At 47.4% G+C, this 25,479-nt stretch overlaps 2 pseudogenes; both read right to left on the bottom strand.

Annotated features, from left to right (window-relative positions):
- LOC134928676 (autophagy-related protein 9A-like) overlaps positions 1–25,479 on the bottom strand; it is a 179,556-nt pseudogene that overhangs the window by 55,052 nt on the left and 99,025 nt on the right.
- Positions 625–732, bottom strand: LOC134931320 (U5 spliceosomal RNA; annotated as a pseudogene).

The following is a 25,479-nucleotide window of genomic DNA, read 5'->3' as shown; positions in this document are numbered from 1 at the left end:
CAAATATACTGTATGCGGTAATGGTACAAGTATATCAAATTTATGAGCAAACCAGCTCTGGCCTTGTCGCGCTTAACTAGCGACAATGAAAATAACCAGCGTTAGCAGACGCTTTACAGATATACTCTGCAGCTTGTTTTACCAGAGATCGTCATTGTTTTATACATAGATTCTAGTGACCCAAATGTATTCTGGGTTTTTATAATTTTGACAGAAAATCATCTAGCAATGGCGGATCGCGTCCCTTTGGAAACGATTATGTATGGTTGTTAACAACCCCCCGCACTATCTGAGTGCTGGACTAATGTACCCTTCTCACTCGTAGTTATAATTTGACCTAGAATCGTGTATTAAATTATAAGACCAGTGAAATAAACACTCTGGTACCCAAAGGGAAATTGGCCCTTTGGAACGACTGTCTTTTGTTAGAGCTGGCGGAGTCATTTCGAGACTCGATGTTACCGCTCTTTTAATTTGAATTGCCAATGTTAACATAGGATTTTTAAAATTATTTTTAGTCTGCACTATAGCCTTACTTGCTATGTAGACAGACACCATAAAATAATAGGCAATAGACAGACACTTGCACGACTTAATGAAGTTATTATGTGTCATATATATATATGTTATTGCTGAACAGCATATTCATATGAAACTCAAGCTTGTTTCTCTCTACGGAAATCTTTAGCAAAAAACGAAAGATTTATTTGATATGAAGAGAAATCAAAGTATTCTTTATGTGAAAGGCAGTTCACATGGGCATATGAAACCCGAACCAAATTCCTACTAACTTCCCTGCGCCTCTGGTGGCTTAGAGATGTAGGGCAGGAATGTTCTAGAATTAATTAGAAATACAGATTACATGGCTAACTGATGTGAAACTGAACCAAAAAATTCCCACTAACACCCCTGCGCCTCCTTGTGGAGTATAGGTGTATGGGCGGAATGTTCTGGAAATATAATCTGGAAGAACAGCAATGATTAAAATGACCGTCATGCCATGCTTCCACTGAAAATCACAGGACAGGTTACCTGCTGCCGTGTTAATATAGTCTTAATAGCCTATTATAAATATAGGCTTAATAGCCTATTCTACAGATACAGGCCTATTATACAGTAAAATCCATTAACTGTTTAAACACTAAGCAGTCTCTTACCCCATGCAGCCTTCTGCTGCTATGGGCTTTACTCAACACTGCCTGCAGTGAATTGTATTATTTCCAATATATCTTATTCCCAAGCAGCCTTTGCTGCTGCTATGGGTCAATAACTTGTTTAAAACTGAGCAGTCTCTTATTTAAAACTGAGCAGTCTCTTAACCCATGCAGCCTTTGCTGCTGCTATGGGCTTTACTCACCTCACCCCCCTGCAGCCGCGCTGCTTGTGATGTAGCTTTTAACTTCTCCCTGTGCAGCGGCCGGAAGCGAGTGCAGGGAGCTTAGGTAAACCTGGGGAGCGCTGCTATATTGCGCCGGGGAGCCCTCCGGAAGAACGGGCGGCGCCTCATACAGCAGTGGCCGGGTGCAGCGCTGGAAGAGCGGCCGGCGTCTTTAGTGACGTACGGCCGGTCGGAGCTTTAGACCCGGGTACGCCGAGTGGCTGCTTGGGCGGCGCTCGCGTACAGTGGCTGGGAGAGCGGCCGGCGTCTGTGAATGACGTGCGGCCCTCGGATACTTCTACAGTGGCAGAGTCTGATACAGTGGCTGGGAGAGCGGCCGGCGTCTGTGAGTGACGTGCGGCCGCTCTCTTCGTTTAGCGAGTATCCCTAATGAGCGCGCTGTAAGCGGCGGCAAAGCGGTGACAAGAAAGGCTTTCCCCACACAGCAGGGCGGCAGCGTGAGCTGACCGCCCTGACCCCCCTCATACCTTGTAGTGCCGCACTTCTGTAAGCTCCGTCCAAATTGTGACGGGGCTTTCATCCTGGCTGTGACGGAGCTTCTTTCTGTAAGCTCCTCCAGCTCCAGTTTTCAGATCTCCTCCTGGCTGTGACGGGGCTTCGTCCAGTTGCAGTAGGAGACCGTGTCTGCCTGTGGCTGTGAGGGTGCTCTTTGTGAGGACCGACACGCCATGCGCTGCCTTGTAGCGCCTGTGGCTGTGAGGGTGCTCTTTGTGAGGACCGACACGCCATGCGCTGCCTTGTAGCGCCTGTGGCTGTGAGGGTGCTCTTTGTGAGGACCGACACGCCATTCGCTGCCCGTGCAGCGGCACTATCCCGGACCCATGTTTTTCCAGAAACTGGGAAGGGATGTGCCAAGTGTAAAAAATAAGAATTTACTTACCGATAATTCTATTTCTCGGAGTCCGTAGTGGATGCTGGGGTTCCTGAAAGGACCATGGGGAATAGCGGCTCCGCAGGAGACAGGGCACAAAAAGTAAAGCTTTCCGATCAGGTGGTGTGCACTGGCTCCTCCCCCTATGACCCTCCTCCAGACTCCAGTTAGGTACTGTGCCCGGACAAGCGTACACAATAAGGGAGGAATTTTGAATCCCGGGTAAGACTCATACCAGCCACACCAATCACACTGTACAACCTGTGATCTGAACCCAGTTAACAGTATGATAACAGCGGAGCCTCTGAAAAGATGGCTCACAACAACAATAACCCGATTTAGTTAGCAATAACTATGTACAAGTATTGCAGATAATCCGCACTTGGGATGGGCGCCCAGCATCCACTACGGACTCCGAGAAATAGAATTATCGGTAAGTAAATTCTTATTTTCTCTATCGTCCTTGTGGATGCTGGGGTTCCTGAAAGGACCATGGGGATTATACCAAAGCTCCCAAACGGGCGGGAGAGTGCGGATGACTCTGCAGCACCGAATGAGAGAACTCCAGGTCCTCTTTTGCCAGGGTATCAAATTTGTAGAATTTTACAAACGTGTTCTCCCCCGACCACGTAGCTGCTCGGCAAAGTTGTAATGCCGAGACCCCTCGGGCAGCCGCCCAAGATGAGCCCACCTTCCTTGTGGAATGGGCCTTAACAGATTTAGACTGTGGCAGGCCTGCCACAGAATGTGCAAGTTGAATTGTGCTACCAATCCCACGAGCAATCGACTGCTTAGAAGCAGAAGCACCCAGCATTGTTGGGTGCATACAGGATAAACAGCAAGTCAGATTTCCTGACTCCAGCCAACCTGGAAACTATATTTTCAGGGCCCTGATAACATCCAGCAACTTGGAGTCCTCCAAGTCTCTAGTAGCCGCAGGTACCACAATAAGCTGGTTCAGGTGAAACGCTGACACCACCTTAAGGAGAAACTGGGGACGAGTCCGCAGCTTTGCTCTGTCCGAATGGACAATCAGATATGGCTTTGTGAGATAAAGCCGCCAATTCTGACACTCGCCTGGCCGAGGCCAGGACCAACAGCATGGTCATTTTCCATGTGAGATATATCAAATCCACAGATTTGAGTTGTTTAAACCAATGTGATTTTTTTTTAGGAATCCCAAAACTACGTTGAGATCGCCCAGTGCCACTGGAGACATCAAAGGGGCTGTATATGCAGTACTCCCTTAACAACTTCTGGACTTCAGGAACTGAAGCCAATTTCTTTCTGGAAGAAAATCAACAGGCCGAAATTTGAACCTTAATGGACCCAATTTGAGACCCATAGACACTCCTGTTTGCAGGAAATGTAGAAATTAACCTAGTTGAAATTCTTCCGTGGAGCCTTCCTGGACTCACACCCTGGCACATATTTTCACCTAAGTGGTGATAATGTTGTGCGGTCACCTCCTTCCTGGCTCTGACCAGGGTAGGGATGACCTCTTCCGGAATGCCTCTTTCCCTTAGGATCCGGCGTTCACCCGCCTTGGCGTCAACGCAGCTGCGGTAAGTCCCGGAACAGACACGGTTCTTGCCGAATCAAGACCCTTCTTAGTATCTCTTGAAGTTCCGGGAACCAAGTCCTTCTTGGCCAAACCGGAGCCACGAGTATAGTTCTTACTCCTCTCCTTCCTATCATTTTCAATACATTGGGTATGAAAAGCAGAGGATGGAACACATACACCGACTGGTACACCGACGGTGTTACCAGAGCGTCCCAGCTATTGCCTGAGTGTCTCTTGACCTGGCGCTTCAGGTGGGACGCCATCATAACCACCTTTGGTCTTTCCCAACGGTTTACAATCATGTGGAAACTTCCAGATTAAGTTTCCACTTTTCCGGGTGGAATTCATTTATGCTGAGGAAATCTTCCCAGTTGCCCACTCCCGGAATGAACACTGCTGACAGTGTTATCACATGATTTTCCGCCCAGCGAAGAATCCTTGCTGTCATTGCCCTCCTGCTTCTTGTGTCGCCCCGTCTGATAACGTGGGCGACCGCCATGATGATGTCCTACTGGATCAGCACCGGTTGACTTTGAAGCAGGAGTCTTCCTAGGCTCAGAGCATTGTAAATTGCCCTTAGCTCCAGTATATTCATGTGGAGAGAAGTCTCCAGACTTGACCACACTTCCTTGGAAATTTTTTCCCTGTGTGACTACTCCCCAGCCTCTCAGGCTGGTATCCGTGGTCCCCAGAACACAGTCCTGAATGCTGAGTGTGCTGCCCTCTAAAAGATGAGCACTCTGCAGCCCCCACAGAAGAGACACCCTTGTCCTTGGAGACAGGATTATCCGCTGATGCATCTGAAAATGCGATCCGGACCATTCGTCCAGCAAATCCCCTGAGATCTGCCGAATGGAATCGCTTCGTAAGAAGCCACCATTTTTCCCAGGACTCCTGTGCATTGATGCACTGATACTTGGCCTGGTTTTAGGAGGTTTCTGACTAGGTCGAATAACTCCTTGGCTTTTTCCTCCCGGAGGAACACCTTTTTCTGGACTATGCCCAGAATCATTCCTAGGAACAGCAGACGTATCGTCGGAAAACAGCTGCGATTCTTGGAATATTTAGAATCCAGTCGTGCTGTCGTAGAACTACTTTAGATAGTGCTCTTCCGACCTCCAACTGTTCTCTGGAACTTGCCCTTTCCAGGATATCGTCCAAGTAAGGGATAATTTAGATGCCTTTTTTCTTTGAATAAACATCTTTTCGGCCATTACCTTGGTAAAAGGCCCGGGGTGCCGTGGATAATTCAAACGGCATCGTCTGAAACTGATATTGACAGTTCTGTACCACGAACCAGAGGTACCCTTGTTGAGAAGGGCAAATTTGGACATGGAGGTAATCCTTGATGTCCAGGGACACCATATAGTCCCCTTTTTTCCGGTTCGCTATCACTGCTCTGAGTGACTCCATCTCGATTTGAACCTTTTATGTAAGTGTTCAAAGATTTCAGTTTAGACTATGTCTCACCAAGCCGTCTGGCTTCAGTACCACAATATAGTGTGGAAAAATAATACCCTTTTCCTTGTTGTAGGAGGGGTACTTTGATTATCACCTGCTGGATATACAGCTTGTGAATTGTTTCCAATGCTGCCTCCCTGTCGGAGGGAGCCGTTGGTAAAGCAGACTTCAGAAACCTGCGAGGAGAAGATGTCTCGACTCTCCAATCTGTACCCCTGGGATAATACTTGTACTATCTAGGGGTCAACCTGCGAGTGATCCCACTGCGCGCTGAGACTCTTGAGACTACCCCCCCACCTTGAGTCCGCTTGCACGGCCCCAGCGTCATGCTGAGGACTTGCAGACGCGGTGGAGGGCTTCTTTTCCTGGGAAGGGGCTGCCTGCTGCAGTCTACTTCCCTTACCTCTATGTCTGGGCAGATATGACTGGCCTTTTGCCTGCATGCCCTCATGGGAAAGGAAGGATTGAGGCTGAAAAGACGGTGTCTTTTTCAGCTGAGATGTAACTTGGGGTAAAAAGGTTGGATTTCCCAGCTGTTGCCGTGGTCCCCAGGTCCGATGGACCGACCCCAACTAACTCCTTCCCTTTATACGGCAATACTTCCATGTGCCGTATGGGATCTGTATCACCTGACCACTGTCGTGTCCATGACATCTTCTGGGTGATATGGACAACGTACTTATCTTGATGCCAGAGAGCAAATATCCCTCTGTGCATCTCACGTACATATATATAGAATGCATCCTATTAAATGCTCTATATGAATAAAATATTTTCAGTCAGGGAATCCGACCAAGCCAACCCAGCACTGCATCTCCAGGCTGATGGCGATCGCTGGTCGCAGTATAACCACCGTATGTGTGTATATACTTTTTAGGATATCTTTCCAGCTTCCTATCAGCTGGCTCCTTGAGGGCGGCCCTATCTGATAAGCGTGTGAGCGCCTTATCACCCTAAGGGGTGTTTCCCAACGCGCCCTAATTTCTGGCGGGAAAGGGTATAACGCCAATATTTGCTATCGGGGTAACCCCACGCATCATCACACACTTCATTTTATTTTATCTGATTCAGGAAAAACTACAGGTAGTTTTTTCACTCCCACATAATACCCTTTTTTGTGGTACTTGTAGTATCAGAAATATGCAACACCTCCTTCATTGCCCTTAACGTGTGGCCCTAATGAGAAATACGTTTGTTTATTCACCGTCGACACTGAATTCAGTGTCCGTGTCTGTGTCGACCGACTGAGGTAAATGGGCGTTTTTAACGCCCCTGACGGTGTTTCTGAGACGCCTGGACCGGTACTAATAGTTTTTCGGCCGTCTCACGTCGTCAACCGACCTTGCAGCGTGTTGACATTCTCACGTAATTCCCTAAATAAGCCATCCATTCCGGTGTCGACTCCCTAGAGAGTGACATCACCATTACAGGCAATTTCTCCGCCTCCTCACCAACATCGTCCTCATACATGTCGACACACACGTACCGACACACAGCACACACACCGGGAATGCTCTGACAGAGGACAGGACCCACACTAGCCCTTTGGGGAGACAGAGGGAGAGTTTGCCAGCACACACCAAAACGCTATAATTATATAGGGACAACCTTATATAAGTGTTTTCCCTTATAGCATCTTTATATATATATCAATATCGCCAAAATCAGTGCCCCCCCTCTCTGTTTTAACCCTGTTTCTGTAGTGCAGTGCAGGGGAGAGCCTGGGAGCCTTCTCTCCAGGCTTTCTGTGAGAGAAAATGGCGCTGTGTGCTGAGGAGATAGGCCCCGCCCCTTTTTCGGCGGGCTCGTCTCCCGCTATTTAGTGAATCTTGGCAGGGGTTAAATATCTCCATATAGCCTCTGGGGGCTATATGTGAGGTATTTTTCGCCAAAAAAGGTTTTCATTTGCCTCCCAGGGCGCCCCCCTCCCAGCGCCCTGCACCCTCAGTGACTGCCGTGTGAAGTGTGCTGAGAGGAAAATGGCGCACAGCTGCAGTGCTGTGCGCTACCTTTAGAAGACTGCAGGAGTCTTCAGCCGCCGATTCTGGACCTCTTCTTACTTCAGCATCTGCAAGGGGGCCGGCGGCGCGGCTCCGGTGACCATCCAGGCTGTACCTGTGATCGTCCCTCTGGAGCTGATGTCCAGTAGCCAAGAAGCCAATCCATCCTGCACGCAGGTGAGTTCACTCCTTCTCCCCTAAGTCCCTCGTTGCAGTGATCCTGTTGCCAGCAGGACTCACTGTAAAATAAAAAACCTAAGCTAAACTTTCTCTAAGCAGCTCTTTAGGAGAGCCACCTAGATTGCACCCTTCTCGGCCGGGCACAAAAATCTAACTGGAGTCTGGAGGAGGGTCATAGGGGGAGGAGCCAGTGCACACCACCTGATCGGAAAGCTTTACTTTTTGTGCCCTGTCTCCTGCGGAGCCGCTATTCCCCATGGTCCTTTCAGGAACCCCAGCATCCACAAGGACGATAGAGAAATAAAAATTAAAAATAAAAATTAAAAATAAAAATCCAAGTGTGGTTATACCACAAGCCGATGTTCGTGCTGTGAGCACCGAAAAAACACTGAGAGAGTACACTGAGGTACTCGGGGATATGGAGGGGGGGGAGGGTCCTAAATTTAAATATTCAGTGCCTTTGTTCGGCTACGCCCGTCCATATCCCAAGAGTACTCCAGTGACCCCTAGTGGATGATAAAGAAATAGAGACAGCGCATATTATACACATACAGGGTCCTGTTACTGATCAGTAAGAGGCACATACTAGGACGGGGGGATAGGACACTGGAGGACATGGTGTGATATAGAGAGACAGCGCATATTATACACATACAGGATCCTGTTACTGATCAGTAAGAGGCATATACTAGGACGGGGGGATAGGACACTGGAGGACATGGTGTGATATAGAGAGACAGCGCATATTATACACATACAGGATCCTGTTACTGATCAGTAAGAGGCACATACTAGGACGGGGGGATAGGACACTGGAGGACATGGTGTGATATAGAGAGACAGCACATATTATACACATACAGGACCCTGTTACAGATCAGTAAGAGGCACATACTAGGACGGGGGGATAGGACACTGGGGGACATGGTGTGATATAGAGACAGCGCATATTATACACATACAGGGTCCTGTTACTGATTAGAAAGAGGCACATACTAGGACGGGGGGATAGGAGACTGGAGGACATGGTGTGATATAGAGAGACAGCGCATATTATATACATACAGGGTCCCTGTTACTGATCAGTAAGAGGCACATACTAGGACGGGGGGATAGGACACTGGAGGACATGGTGTTATATAGAGAGACAGCGCATATTATACACATACATGGTCCTGTTACTGATCAGTAAGAGGCACATACTAGGACGGGGGGATAGAACACTGGAGGACATGGTGTTATATAGAGAGACAGCGCATATTATACACATACAGGGTCCCTGTTACTGATCAGTAAGAGGCACATACTAGGACGGGGGGATAGGACACTGGAGGACATGGTGTTATATAGAGAGACAGCGCATATTATACACATACAGGGTCCCTGTTACTGATCAGTAAGAGGCACATACTAGGACGGGGGGATAGAACACTGGAGGACATGGTGTTATATAGAGAGACAGCGCATATTATACACATACAGGGTCCCTGTTACTGATCAGTAAGAGGCACATACTAGGACGGGGGGATAGGACACTGGAGGACATAGTGTGATATAGAGACAGCGCATATTATACACATACAGGGTCCTGTTACTGATCAGTAAGAGGCACATACTAGGACGGGGGGATAGGACACTGGAGGACATGGTGTTATATAGAGAGACAGCGCATATTATACACATACAGGGTCCCTGTTACTGATCAGTAAGAGGCACATACTAGGACGGGGGGATAGGACACTGGAGGACATAGTGTGATATAGAGACAGCGCATATTATACACATACAGGGTCCTGTTACTGATCAGTAAGAGGCACATACTAGGACGGGGGGATAGGACACTGGAGGACATGGTGTTATATAGAGAGACAGCGCATATTATACACATACAGGGTCCCTGTTACTGATCAGTAAGAGGCACATACTAGGACGGGGGGATAGGACACTGGAGGACATGGTGTTATATAGAGAGACAGTGCATATTATACACATACAGGGTCCCTGTTACTGATCAGTAAGAGGCACATACTAGGACGGGGGGATAGGACACTGGAGGACATGGTGTTATATAGAGAGACAGTGCATATTATACACATACAGGGTCCCTGTTACTGATCAGTAAGAGGCACATACTAGGATGGGGGGATAGGACACTGGAGGACATGGTGTTATATAGAGAGACAGTGCATATTATACACATACAGGGTCCCTGTTACTGATCAGTAAGAGGCACATACTAGGACGGGGGGATAGGACACTGGGGGACATGGTGTGATATAGAGAGACAGCGCATATTATACACATACAGGACCCTGTTACAGATCAGTAAGAGGCACATACTAGGACGGGGGGATAGGACACTGGGGGACATGGTGTGATATAGAGAGACAGCACATATTATACACATACAGGACCCTGTTACAGATCAGTAAGAGGCACATACTAGGACGGGGGGATAGGACACTGGAGGACATGGTGTGATATAGAGAGACAGCGCATATTATACACATACAGGACCCTGTTACAGATCAGTAAGAGGCACATACTAGGACGGGGGGATAGGACACTGGAGGACATGGTGTGATATAGAGAGACAGCGCATATTATACACATACAGGGTCCTGTTACTGATCAGTAAGAGGCATATACTAGGACGGGGGGGATAGGACACTGGGGGACATGGTGTGATATAGAGAGACAGCACATATTATACACATACACGGCCCCTGTTACTGATCAGTAAGAGGCACATACTAGGACGGGGGATAGGACACTGGAGGACATGGTGTGATATAGAGAGACAGCGCATATTATACACATACAGGGTCCTGTTACTGATCAGTAAGAGGCACATATTAGGACGGGGGGGATAGGACACTGGAGGACATGGTGTGATATAGAGAGACAGCGCATATTATACACATACAGGGCCCTGTTACTGATCAGTAAGAGGCACATACTAGGACGGGGGGATAGGACACTGGAGGACATGGTGTGATATAGAGAGACAGCGCATATTATACACATACAGGGTCCTGTTACTGATCAGTAAGAGGCACATACTAGGACGGGGAGGATAGGACACTGGAGGACATGGTGTGATATAGAGAGACAGCGCATATTATACACATACAGGGTCCTGTTACTGATCAGTAAGAGGCACATACTAGTGGACGGGGGGATAGGACACTGGAGGACATGGTGTGATATAGAGACAGCGCATATTATACACATACAGGGTCCTGTTACTGATCAGTAAGAGGCACATACTAGGATGGGGGGATAGGACACTGGGGGACATGGTGTGATATAGAGACAGCGCATATTATACACATACAGGGCCCTGTTACTGATCAGTAAGAGGCACATACTAGGACGGGGGGGATAGGACACTGGAGGACATGGTGTGATATAGAGAGACAGCACATATAATACACATACAGGGTCCTGTTACTGATCAGTAAGAGGCATGTACTAGGACGGGGGGATAGGACACTGGAGGACATGGTGTGATATAGAGAGACAGCACATATTATACACATACAGGATCCTGTTACTGATCAGTAAGAGGCACATACTAGGACGGGGGGGATAGGACACTGGAGGACATGGTGTGATATAGAGAGACAGCACATATAATACACATACAGGGTCCTGTTACTGATCAGTAAGAGGCATGTACTAGGACGGGGGGATAGGACACTGGAGGACATGGTGTGATATAGAGAGACAGCACATATTATACACATACAGGATCCTGTTACTGATCAGTAAGAGGCACATACTAGGACGGGGGGGATAGGACACTGGAGGACATGGTGTGATATAGAGAGACAGCGCATATTATACACATACAGGGCCCTGTTACTGATCAGTAAGAGGCATGTACTAGGACGGGGGGATAGGACACTGGAGGACATGGTGTGATATAGAGAGACAGCGCATATTATACACATACAGGATCCTGTTACTGATCAGTAAGAGGCACATACTAGGACGGGGGGGATAGGACACTGGAGGACATGGTGTGATATAGAGAGACAGCGCATATTATACACATACAGGGCCCTGTTACTGATCAGTAAGAGGCATGTACTAGGACGGGGGGATAGGACACTGGAGGACATGGTGTGATATAGAGAGACAGCACATATTATACACATACAGGGCCCTGTTACTGATCAGTAAGAGGCATGTACTAGGACGGGGGGATAGGACACTGGAGGACATGGTGTGATATAGAGAGACAGCGCATATTATACACATACAGGGCCCTGTTACTGATCAGTAAGAGGCATGTACTAGGACGGGGGGATAGGACACTGGAGGACATGGTGTGATATAGAGAGACAGCACATATTATACACATACAGGGCCCTGTTACTGATCAGTAAGAGGCATGTACTAGGACGGGGGGATAGGACACTGGAGGACATGGTGTGATATAGAGAGACAGCGCATATTATACACATACAGGGCCCTGTTACTGATCAGTAAGAGGCACATACTAGGACGAGGGGATAGGATACTAGAGGACATGGTGTGATATAGAGAGACAGCGCATATTATATACATACAGGGCCCTGTTACTGATCAGTAAGAGGCACATACAGGACGGGGGGATAGGACACTAGAGAACATGGTGTGATATAGAGAGACAGCACATATTATACACATACAGGGTCCTGTTACTGATCAGTAAGAGGCACATACTAGGACGGGGGGATAGGACACTGGAGGACATAGTGTGATATAGAGACAGCGCATATTATACACATACAGGGTCCTGTTACTGATCAGTAAGAGGCACATACTAGGACGGGGGGATAGGACACTGGAGGACATGGTGTTATATAGAGAGACAGCGCATATTATACACATACAGGGTCCCTGTTACTGATCAGTAAGAGGCACATACTAGGACGGGGGGATAGGACACTGGAGGACATAGTGTGATATAGAGACAGCGCATATTATACACATACAGGGTCCTGTTACTGATCAGTAAGAGGCACATACTAGGACGGGGGGATAGGACACTGGAGGACATGGTGTTATATAGAGAGACAGCGCATATTATACACATACAGGGTCCCTGTTACTGATCAGTAAAGGGCACATACTAGGACGGGGGGATAGGACACTGGAGGACATGGTGTTATATAGAGAGACAGTGCATATTATACACATACAGGGTCCCTGTTACTGATCAGTAAGAGGCACATACTAGGACGGGGGGATAGGACACTGGAGGACATGGTGTTATATAGAGAGACAGTGCATATTATACACATACAGGGTCCCTGTTACTGATCAGTAAGAGGCACATACTAGGATGGGGGGATAGGACACTGGAGGACATGGTGTTATATAGAGAGACAGTGCATATTATACACATACAGGGTCCCTGTTACTGATCAGTAAGAGGCACATACTAGGACGGGGGGATAGGACACTGGAGGACATGGTGTGATATAGAGAGACAGCGCATATTATACACATACAGGACCCTGTTACAGATCAGTAAGAGGCACATACTAGGACGGGGGGATAGGACACTGGGGGACATGGTGTGATATAGAGAGACAGCACATATTATACACATACAGGACCCTGTTACAGATCAGTAAGAGGCACATACTAGGACGGGGGGATAGGACACTGGAGGACATGGTGTGATATAGAGAGACAGCGCATATTATACACATACAGGACCCTGTTACAGATCAGTAAGAGGCACATACTAGGACGGGGGGATAGGACACTGGAGGACATGGTGTGATATAGAGAGACAGCGCATATTATACATATACAGGGTCCTGTTACTGATCAGTAAGAGGCATATACTAGGACGGGGGGGATAGGACACTGGGGGACATGGTGTGATATAGAGAGACAGCACATATTATACACATACACGGCCCCTGTTACTGATCAGTAAGAGGCACATACTAGGACGGGGGATAGGACACTGGAGGACATGGTGTGATATAGAGAGACAGCGCATATTATACACATACAGGGTCCTGTTACTGATCAGTAAGAGGCACATACTAGGACGGGGGGGATAGGACACTGGAGGACATGGTGTGATATAGAGAGACAGCGCATATTATACACATACAGGGCCCTGTTACTGATCAGTAAGAGGCACATACTAGGACGGGGGGATAGGACACTGGAGGACATGGTGTGATATAGAGAGACAGCGCATATTATACACATACAGGGTCCTGTTACTGATCAGTAAGAGGCACATACTAGGACGGGGAGGATAGGACACTGGAGGACATGGTGTGATATAGAGAGACAGCGCATATTATACACATACAGGGTCCTGTTACTGATCAGTAAGAGGCACATACTAGTGGACGGGGGGATAGGACACTGGAGGACATGGTGTGATATAGAGACAGCGCATATTATACACATACAGGGTCCTGTTACTGATCAGTAAGAGGCACATACTAGGATGGGGGGATAGGACACTGGGGGACATGGTGTGATATAGAGACAGCGCATATTATACACATACAGGGCCCTGTTACTGATCAGTAAGAGGCACATACTAGGACGGGGGGGATAGGACACTGGAGGACATGGTGTGATATAGAGAGACAGCACATATAATACACATACAGGGTCCTGTTACTGATCAGTAAGAGGCATGTACTAGGACGGGGGGATAGGACACTGGAGGACATGGTGTGATATAGAGAGACAGCACATATTATACACATACAGGATCCTGTTACTGATCAGTAAGAGGCACATACTAGGACGGGGGGGATAGGACACTGGAGGACATGGTGTGATATAGAGAGACAGCACATATAATACACATACAGGGTCCTGTTACTGATCAGTAAGAGGCATGTACTAGGACGGGGGGATAGGACACTGGAGGACATGGTGTGATATAGAGAGACAGCACATATTATACACATACAGGATCCTGTTACTGATCAGTAAGAGGCACATACTAGGACGGGGGGGATAGGACACTGGAGGACATGGTGTGATATAGAGAGACAGCGCATATTATACACATACAGGGCCCTGTTACTGATCAGTAAGAGGCATGTACTAGGACGGGGGGATAGGACACTGGAGGACATGGTGTGATATAGAGAGACAGCGCATATTATACACATACAGGATCCTGTTACTGATCAGTAAGAGGCACATACTAGGACGGGAGGGGATAGGACACTGGAGGACATGGTGTGATATAGAGAGACAGCGCATATTATACACATACAGGGCCCTGTTACTGATCAGTAAGAGGCATGTACTAGGACGGGGGGATAGGACACTGGAGGACATGGTGTGATATAGAGAGACAGCACATATTATACACATACAGGGCCCTGTTACTGATCAGTAAGAGGCATGTACTAGGACGGGGGGATAGGACACTGGAGGACATGGTGTGATATAGAGAGACAGCGCATATTATACACATACAGGATCCTGTTACTGATCAGTAAGAGGCATATACTAGGACGAGGGGATAGGATACTAGAGGACATGGTGTGATATAGAGAGACAGCGCATATTATATACATACAGGGCCCTGTTACTGATCAGTAAGAGGCACATACTAGGACGGGGGGATAGGACACTAGAGAACATGGTGTGATATAGAGAGACAGCACATATTATACACATACAGGGTCCTGTTACTGATCAGTAAGAGGCACATACTAGGACGGGGGGATAGGACACTGGAGGACATGGTGTGATATAGAGAGACAGCGCATATTATACACATACAGGGTCCTGTAATTGATCAGTAAGAGGCACATACTAGGACGGGGGGATAGGACACTGGGGGACATGGTGTGATATAGAGAGACAGCGCATATTATACACATACAGGGTCCTGTAATTGATCAGTAAGAGGCACATACTAGGATGGGGGGATAGGACACTGGAGGACATGGTGTGATATAGAGACAGCGCATATTATACACATACAGGGTCCTGTTACTGATCAGTAAGAGGCACATACTAGGACGGGGGGATAGGACACTGGAGGACATGGTGTGATATAGAGAGACAGCGCATATTATACACATACAGGGTCCCTGTTACTGATCAGATAGAGGCACATACTAGGACGGGGGGATAGGACACTGGAGGACATGGTGTGATATAGAGAGACAGCGCATATTATACACATACAGGGTCCCTGTTACTGATCAGTAAGAGGCACATACTAGGACGGGGGGATAGGACACTAGAGGACATGGTGTGATATAGAGAGACAGCGCATATTATACACATACAGGGTCCCTGTTACTGATTAGATAGAGGCATGTACTAGGACGGGGGGATAGGACACTGGGGGACATGGTGTGATATAGAGACAGCGCATATTATACACATACAGGGTCCCTGTTACTGATCAGTAAGAGGCACATACTAGGACGGGGGATAGGACACTGGAGGACATGGTGTGATATAGAGACAGCGCATATTATACACATACAGGGTCCTGTTACTGATCAGTAAGAGGCACATACTAGGACGGGGGATAGGACACTGGAGGACATGGTGTGATATAGAGAGACAGCACATATTATACACATACAGGGCCCTGTTACTGATCAGTAAGAGGCATGTACTAGGACGGGGGGATAGGACACTGGAGGACATGGTGTGATATAGAGAGACAGCGCATATTATACACATACAGGGCCCTGTTACTGATCAGTAAGAGGCATGTACTAGGACGGGGGGATAGGACACTGGAGGACATGGTGTGATATAGAGAGACAGCACATATTATACACATACAGGGCCCTGTTACTGATCAGTAAGAGGCATGTACTAGGACGGGGGGATAGGACACTGGAGGACATGGTGTGATATAGAGAGACAGCGCATATTATACACATACAGGGCCCTGTTACTGATCAGTAAGAGGCACATACTAGGACGAGGGGATAGGATACTAGAGGACATGGTGTGATATAGAGAGACAGCGCATATTATATACATACAGGGCCCTGTTACTGATCAGTAAGAGGCACATACTAGGACGGGGGGATAGGACACTAGAGAACATGGTGTGATATAGAGAGACAGCACATATTATACACATACAGGGTCCTGTTACTGATCAGTAAGAGGCACATACTAGGACGGGGGGATAGGACACTGGAGGACATGGTGTGATATAGAGAGACAGCGCATATTATACACATACAGGACCCTGTTACAGATCAGTAAGAGGCACATACTAGGACGGGGGGATAGGACACTGGAGGACATGGTGTGATATAGAGAGACAGCGCATATTATACATATACAGGGTCCTGTTACTGATCAGTAAGAGGCACATACTAGGACGGGGGGATAGGACACTGGAGGACATGGTGTTATATAGAGAGACAGCGCATATTATACACATACAGGGTCCCTGTTACTGATCAGTAAGAGGCACATACTAGGACGGGGGGATAGGACACTGGAGGACATGGTGTTATATAGAGAGACAGTGCATATTATACACATACAGGGTCCCTGTTACTGATCAGTAAGAGGCACATACTAGGACGGGGGGATAGGACACTGGAGGACATGGTGTTATATAGAGAGACAGTGCATATTATACACATACAGGGTCCCTGTTACTGATCAGTAAGAGGCACATACTAGGATGGGGGGATAGGACACTGGAGGACATGGTGTGATATAGAGAGACAGCGCATATTATACACATACAGGGCCCTGTTACTGATCAGTAAGAGGCACATACTACGACGGGGGGATAGGACACTAGAGAACATGGTGTGATATAGAGAGACAGCACATATTATACACATACAGGGTCCTGTTACTGATCAGTAAGAGGCACATACTAGGACGGGGGGATAGGACACTGGAGGACATAGTGTGATATAGAGACAGCGCATATTATACACATACAGGGTCCTGTTACTGATCAGTAAGAGGCACATACTAGGACGGGGGGATAGGACACTGGAGGACATGGTGTTATATAGAGAGACAGCGCATATTATACACATACAGGGTCCCTGTTACTGATCAGTAAGAGGCACATACTAGGACGGGGGGATAGGACACTGGAGGACATAGTGTGATATAGAGACAGCGCATATTATACACATACAGGGTCCTGTTACTGATCAGTAAGAGGCACATACTAGGACGGGGGGATAGGACACTGGAGGACATGGTGTTATATAGAGAGACAGCGCATATTATACACATACAGGGTCCCTGTTACTGATCAGTAAGAGGCACATACTAGGACGGGGGGATAGGACACTGGAGGACATGGTGTTATATAGAGAGACAGTGCATATTATACACATACAGGGTCCCTGTTACTGATCAGTAAGAGGCACATACTAGGACGGGGGGATAGGACACTGGAGGACATGGTGTTATATAGAGAGACAGTGCATATTATACACATACAGGGTCCCTGTTACTGATCAGTAAGAGGCACATACTAGGATGGGGGGATAGGACACTGGAGGACATGGTGTTATATAGAGAGACAGTGCATATTATACACATACAGGGTCCCTGTTACTGATCAGTAAGAGGCACATACTAGGACGGGGGGATAGGACACTGGAGGACATGGTGTGATATAGAGAGACAGCGCATATTATACACATACAGGACCCTGTTACAGATCAGTAAGAGGCACATACTAGGACGGGGGGATAGGACACTGGGGGACATGGTGTGATATAGAGAGACAGCACATATTATACACATACAGGACCCTGTTACAGATCAGTAAGAGGCACATACTAGGACGGGGGGATAGGACACTGGAGGACATGGTGTGATATAGAGAGACAGCGCATATTATACACATACAGGACCCTGTTACAGATCAGTAAGAGGCACATACTAGGACGGGGGGATAGGACACTGGAGGACATGGTGTGATATAGAGAGACAGCGCATATTATACATATACAGGGTCCTGTTACTGATCAGTAAGAGGCATATACTAGGACGGGGGGGATAGGACACTGGGGGACATGGTGTGATATAGAGAGACAGCACATATTATACACATACACGGCCCCTGTTACTGATCAGTAAGAGGCACATACTAGGACGGGGGATAGGACACTGGAGGACATGGTGTGATATAGAGAGACAGCGCATATTATACACATACAGGGTCCTGTTACTGATCAGTAAGAGGCACATACTAGGACGGGGGGGATAGGACACTGGAGGACATGGTGTGATATAGAGAGACAGCGCATATTATACACATACAGGGCCCTGTTACTGATCAGTAAGAGGCACATACTAGGACGGGGGGATAGGACACTGGAGGACATGGTGTGATATAGAGAGACAGCGCATATTATACACATACAGGGTCCTGTTACTGATCAGTAAGAGGCACATACTAGGACGGGGAGGATAGGACACTGGAGGACATGGTGTGATATAGAGAGACAGCGCATATTATACACATACAGGGTCCTGTTACTGATCAGTAAGAGGCACATACTAGTGGACGGGGGGATAGGACACTGGAGGACATGGTGTGATATAGAGACAGCGCATATTATACACATACAGGGTCCTGTTACTGATCAGTAAGAGGCACATACTAGGATGGGGGGATAGGACACTGGGGGACATGGTGTGATATAGAGACAGCGCATATTATACACATACAGGGCCCTGTTACTGATCAGTAAGAGGCACATACTAGGACGGGGGGGATAGGACACTGGAGGACATGGTGTGATATAGAGAGACAGCACATATAATACACATACAGGGTCCTGTTACTGATCAGTAAGAGGCATGTACTAGGACGGGGGGATAGGACACTGGAGGACATGGTGTGATATAGAGAGACAGCACATATTATACACATACAGGATCCTGTTACTGATCAGTAAGAGGCACATACTAGGACGGGGGGGATAGGACACTGGAGGACATGGTGTGATATAGAGAGACAGCACATATAATACACATACAGGGTCCTGTTACTGATCAGTAAGAGGCATGTACTAGGACGGGGGGATAGGACACTGGAGGACATGGTGTGATATAGAGAGACAGCACATATTATACACATACAGGATCCTGTTACTGATCAGTAAGAGGCACATACTAGGACGGGGGGGATAGGACACTGGAGGACATGGTGTGATATAGAGAGACAGCGCATATTATACACATACAGGGCCCTGTTACTGATCAGTAAGAGGCATGTACTAGGACGGGGGGATAGGACACTGGAGGACATGGTGTGATATAGAGAGACAGCGCATATTATACACATACAGGATCCTGTTACTGATCAGTAAGAGGCACATACTAGGACGGGAGGGGATAGGACACTGGAGGACATGGTGTGATATAGAGAGACAGCGCATATTATACACATACAGGGCCCTGTTACTGATCAGTAAGAGGCATGTACTAGGACGGGGGGATAGGACACTGGAGGACATGGTGTGATATAGAGAGACAGCACATATTATACACATACAGGGCCCTGTTACTGATCAGTAAGAGGCATGTACTAGGACGGGGGGATAGGACACTGGAGGACATGGTGTGATATAGAGAGACAGCGCATATTATACACATACAGGATCCTGTTACTGATCAGTAAGAGGCATATACTAGGACGAGGGGATAGGATACTAGAGGACATGGTGTGATATAGAGAGACAGCGCATATTATATACATACAGGGCCCTGTTACTGATCAGTAAGAGGCACATACTAGGACGGGGGGATAGGACACTAGAGAACATGGTGTGATATAGAGAGACAGCACATATTATACACATACAGGGTCCTGTTACTGATCAGTAAGAGGCACATACTAGGACGGGGGGATAGGACACTGGAGGACATGGTGTGATATAGAGAGACAGCGCATATTATACACATACAGGGTCCTGTAATTGATCAGTAAGAGGCACATACTAGGACGGGGGGGATAGGACACTGGGGGACATGGTGTGATATAGAGAGACAGCGCATATTATACACATACAGGGTCCTGTAATTGATCAGTAAGAGGCACATACTAGGATGGGGGGATAGGACACTGGAGGACATGGTGTGATATAGAGACAGCGCATATTATACACATACAGGGTCCTGTTACTGATCAGTAAGAGGCACATACTAGGACGGGGGGATAGGACACTGGAGGACATGGTGTGATATAGAGAGACAGCGCATATTATACACATACAGGGTCCCTGTTACTGATCAGATAGAGGCACATACTAGGACGGGGGGATAGGACACTGGAGGACATGGTGTGATATAGAGAGACAGCGCATATTATACACATACAGGGTCCCTGTTACTGATCAGTAAGAGGCACATACTAGGACGGGGGGATAGGACACTAGAGGACATGGTGTGATATAGAGAGACAGCGCATATTATACACATACAGGGTCCCTGTTACTGATTAGATAGAGGCATGTACTAGGACGGGGGGATAGGACACTGGGGGACATGGTGTGATATAGAGACAGCGCATATTATACACATACAGGGTCCCTGTTACTGATCAGTAAGAGGCACATACTAGGACGGGGGATAGGACACTGGAGGACATGGTGTGATATAGAGACAGCGCATATTATACACATACAGGGTCCTGTTACTGATCAGTAAGAGGCACATACTAGGACGGGGGATAGGACACTGGAGGACATGGTGTGATATAGAGAGACAGCGCATATTATACACATACAGGATCCTGTTACTGATCAGTAAGAGGCATATACTAGGACGAGGGGATAGGATACTAGAGGACATGGTGTGATATAGAGAGACAGCGCATATTATATACATACAGGGCCCTGTTACTGATCAGTAAGAGGCACATACTACGACGGGGGGATAGGACACTAGAGAACATGGTGTGATATAGAGAGACAGCACATATTATACACATACAGGGTCCTGTTACTGATCAGTAAGAGGCACATACTAGGACGGGGGGATAGGACACTGGAGGACATGGTGTGATATAGAGAGACAGCGCATATTATATACATACAGGGTCCTGTTACTGATCAGTAAGAGGCATGTACTAGGACAGGGGGATAGGACACTGGAGGACATGGTGTGATATAGAGAGACAGCACATATTATACACATACAGGGTCCTGTTACTGATCAGTAAGAGGCATGTACTAGGACAGGGGGATAGGACACTGGAGGACATGGTGTGATATAGAGAGACAGCACATATTATACACATACAGGGCCCTGTTACTGATCAGTAAGAGGCACATATTAGGACGGGGGATAGGACACTGGAGGACATGGTGTGATATAGAGAGACAGCGCATATTATACACATACAGGGTCCTGTTACTGATCAGTAAGATGCATGTACTAGGACAGGGGGATAGGACACTGGAGGACATGGTGTGATATAGAGAGACAGCGCATATTATACACATACAGGGTCCCTGTTACTGATCAGTAAGAGGCACATACTAGGACGGGGGGATAGGACACTGGAGGACATAGTGTGATATAGAGATACAGCACATATTATACACATACAGGGTCCTGTTACTGATCAGTAAGAGGCACATACTAGGACGGGGGGATAGGACACTGGAGGACATGGTGTGATATAGAGAGACAGCGCATATTATACACATACAGGGTCCTGTTACTGATCAGTAAGAGGCACATACTAGGACGGGGGGATAGGACACTGGAGGACATGGTGTGATATAGAAACAACGCATATTATACACATACAGGGTCCTGTTACTGATCAGTAAGAGGCATATACTAGTGGACGGGGGGATAGGACACTGGAGGACATGGTGTGATATAGAGAGACAGCGCATATTATACACATACAGGACCCTGTTACTGATCAGTAAGAGGCACATACTAGGACGGGGGGATAGGACACTGGAGGACATGGTGTGATATAGAAACAACGCATATTATACACATACAGGACCCTGTTACTGATCAGTAAGAGGCACATACTAGTGGACGGGGGGATAGGACACTGGAGGACATGGTGTGATATAGAGAGACAGCGCATATTATACACATACAGGACCCTGTTACTGATCAGTAAGAGGCACATACTAGGACGGGGGGATAGGACACTGGAGGACATGGTGTGATATAGAGACAGCGCATATTATACACATACAGGACCATGTTACTGATCAGTAAGAGGCATATACTAGGACGGGGGGATAGGACACTGGAGGACATGGTGTGATATAGAGAGACAGCACATATTATACACATACAGGGTCCTGTTACTGATCAGTAAGAGGCACATACTAGGACGGGGGGATAGGACACTGGAGGACGTGGTGTGATATAGAGAGACAGCGCATATTATACACATACAGGATCCTGTTACTGATCAGTAAGAGGCATATACTAGGACGGGGGATAGGACACTGGAGGACATGGTGTGATATAGAGAGACTGCGCATATTATACACATACAGGACCCTGTTACTGATCAGTAAGAGGCACATACTAGGACGGGGGGATAGGACACTGGAGGACACGGTGTGATATAGAGAGACAGCACATATTATACACATACAGGGTCCTGTTACTGATCAGTAAGAGGCATGTACTAGGACGGGGGGGATAGGACACTGGAGGACATGGTGTGATATAGAGAGACAGCGCATATTATACACATACAGGGCCCTGTTACTGATCAGATAGAGGCACATACTAGGACGGGGGGATAGGACACTGGAGGACATGGTGTGATATAGAGAGACAGCGCATATTATACACATACAGGGTCCTGTTACTGATCAGATAGAGGCACATACTAGGACGGGGGGATAGGACACTGGAGGACATGGTGTTATATAGAGAGACAGCGCATATTATACACATACAGGGCCCTGTTACTGATCAGTAAGAGGCACATACTAGGACGGGGGAATAGGACACTGGAGGACATAGTGTGATATAGAGATACAGCACATATTATACACATACAGGGTCCTGTTACTGATCAGTAAGAGGCACATACTAGGACGGGGGGATAGGACACTGGAGGACATGGTGTGATATAGAGAGACAGCGCATATTATACACATACAGGGTCCTGTTACTGATCAGTAAGAGGCACATACTAGGACGGGGGGATAGGACACTGGAGGACATAGTGTGATATAGAGAGACAGCGCATATTATACACATACAGGACCCTGTTACTGATCAGTAAGAGGCACATACTAGGACGGGGGGATAGGACACTGGAGGACATGGTGTGATATAGAGAGACAGCGCATATTATACACATACAGGGTCCGGTTAGTGATCAGTAAGAGGCACATACTAGGACGGGGGGATAGGACACTGGAGGACATGGTGTGATATAGAGAGACAGCACATATTATACACATACAGGGTCCTGTTACTGATCAGTAAGAGGCACATACTAGGACGGGGGGATAGGATACTGGGGTACATGGTGTGATATAGAGAGACAGCGCATATTATACACATACAGGGCCCTGTTACTGATCAGTAAGAGGCATATACTAGGACGGGGGAATAGGACACTGGAGGACATGGTGTGATATAGAGAGACAGCGCATATTATACACATACAGGGTCCTGTTACTGATCAGATAGAGGCACATACTAGGACGGGGGGATAGGACACTGGAGGACATGGTGTGATATAGAGAGACAGCACATATTATACACATACAGGGTCCTGTTACTGATCAGATAGAGGCACATACTAGGACGGGGGGATAGGACACTGGAGGACATGGTGTGATATAGAGAGACAGCGCATATTATACACATACAGGGTCCTGTTACTGATCAGTAAGAGGCATATACTCGGACGGGGGGATAGGACACTGGAGGACATGGTGTTATATAGAGAGACAGCGCATATTATACACATACAGGGTCCTGTTACTGATCAGTAAGAGGCACATACTAGGACGGGGGATAGGACACTGGAGGACATGGTGTGATATAGAGAGACAGCACATATTATACACATACAGGGTCCTGTTACTGATCAGTAAGAGGCACATACTAGGACGGGGGGATAGGACACTGGAGGACATGGTGTGATATAGAGAGACAGCGCATATTATACACATACAGGGTCCTGTAATTGATCAGTAAGAGGCACATACTAGGACGGGGGGATAGGACACTGGAGGACATGGTGTGATATAGAGAGACAGCACATATTATACACATACAGGGTCCTGTTACTGATCAGTAAGAGGCACATACTAGGACGGGGGGATAGGACACTGGAGGACATGGTGTGATATAGAGAGACAGCGCATATTATACACATACAGGATCCTGTTACTGATCAGTAAGAGGCATATACTCGGACGGGGGGATAGGATACTGGAGGACATGGTGTGATATAGAGAGACAGCACATATTATACACATACAGGGTCCTGTTACTGATCAGTAAGAGGCACATACTAGGACGGGGGGATAGGACACTGGAGGACATGGTGTGATATAGAGAGACAGCGCATATTATACACATACAGGGTCCTGTTACTGATCAGTAAGAGGCACATACTAGGACGGGGGGATAGGACACTGAAGGACATGGTGTGATATAGAGACAGCGCATATTATACACATACAGGGTCCTGTTACTGATCAGTAAGAGGCACATACTAGGACGGGGGGATAGGACACTGGAGAACATGGTGTGATATAGAGAGACAGCACATATTATACACATACAGGGTCCTGTTACTGATCAGATAGAGGCACATACTAGGACGGGGGGATAGGACACTGGAGGACATGGTGTGATATAGAGACAGCGCATATTATACACATACAGGGTCCCTGTTACTGATCAGTAAGAGGCACATACTAGGACGGGGGGATAGGACACTGGAGGACATGGTGTGATATAGAGACAGCACATATTATACACATACAGGGTCCTGTTACTGATCAGTAAGAGGCACATACTA

Source organism: Pseudophryne corroboree, chromosome 5 (assembly GCF_028390025.1).
Source record: "Pseudophryne corroboree isolate aPseCor3 chromosome 5, aPseCor3.hap2, whole genome shotgun sequence".
NCBI lineage: Eukaryota > Metazoa > Chordata > Amphibia > Anura > Myobatrachidae > Pseudophryne > Pseudophryne corroboree.
The sequence above is the reverse complement of the archived record's forward strand: the minus strand, read 5'-3'. Positions and strand labels throughout refer to the sequence as shown.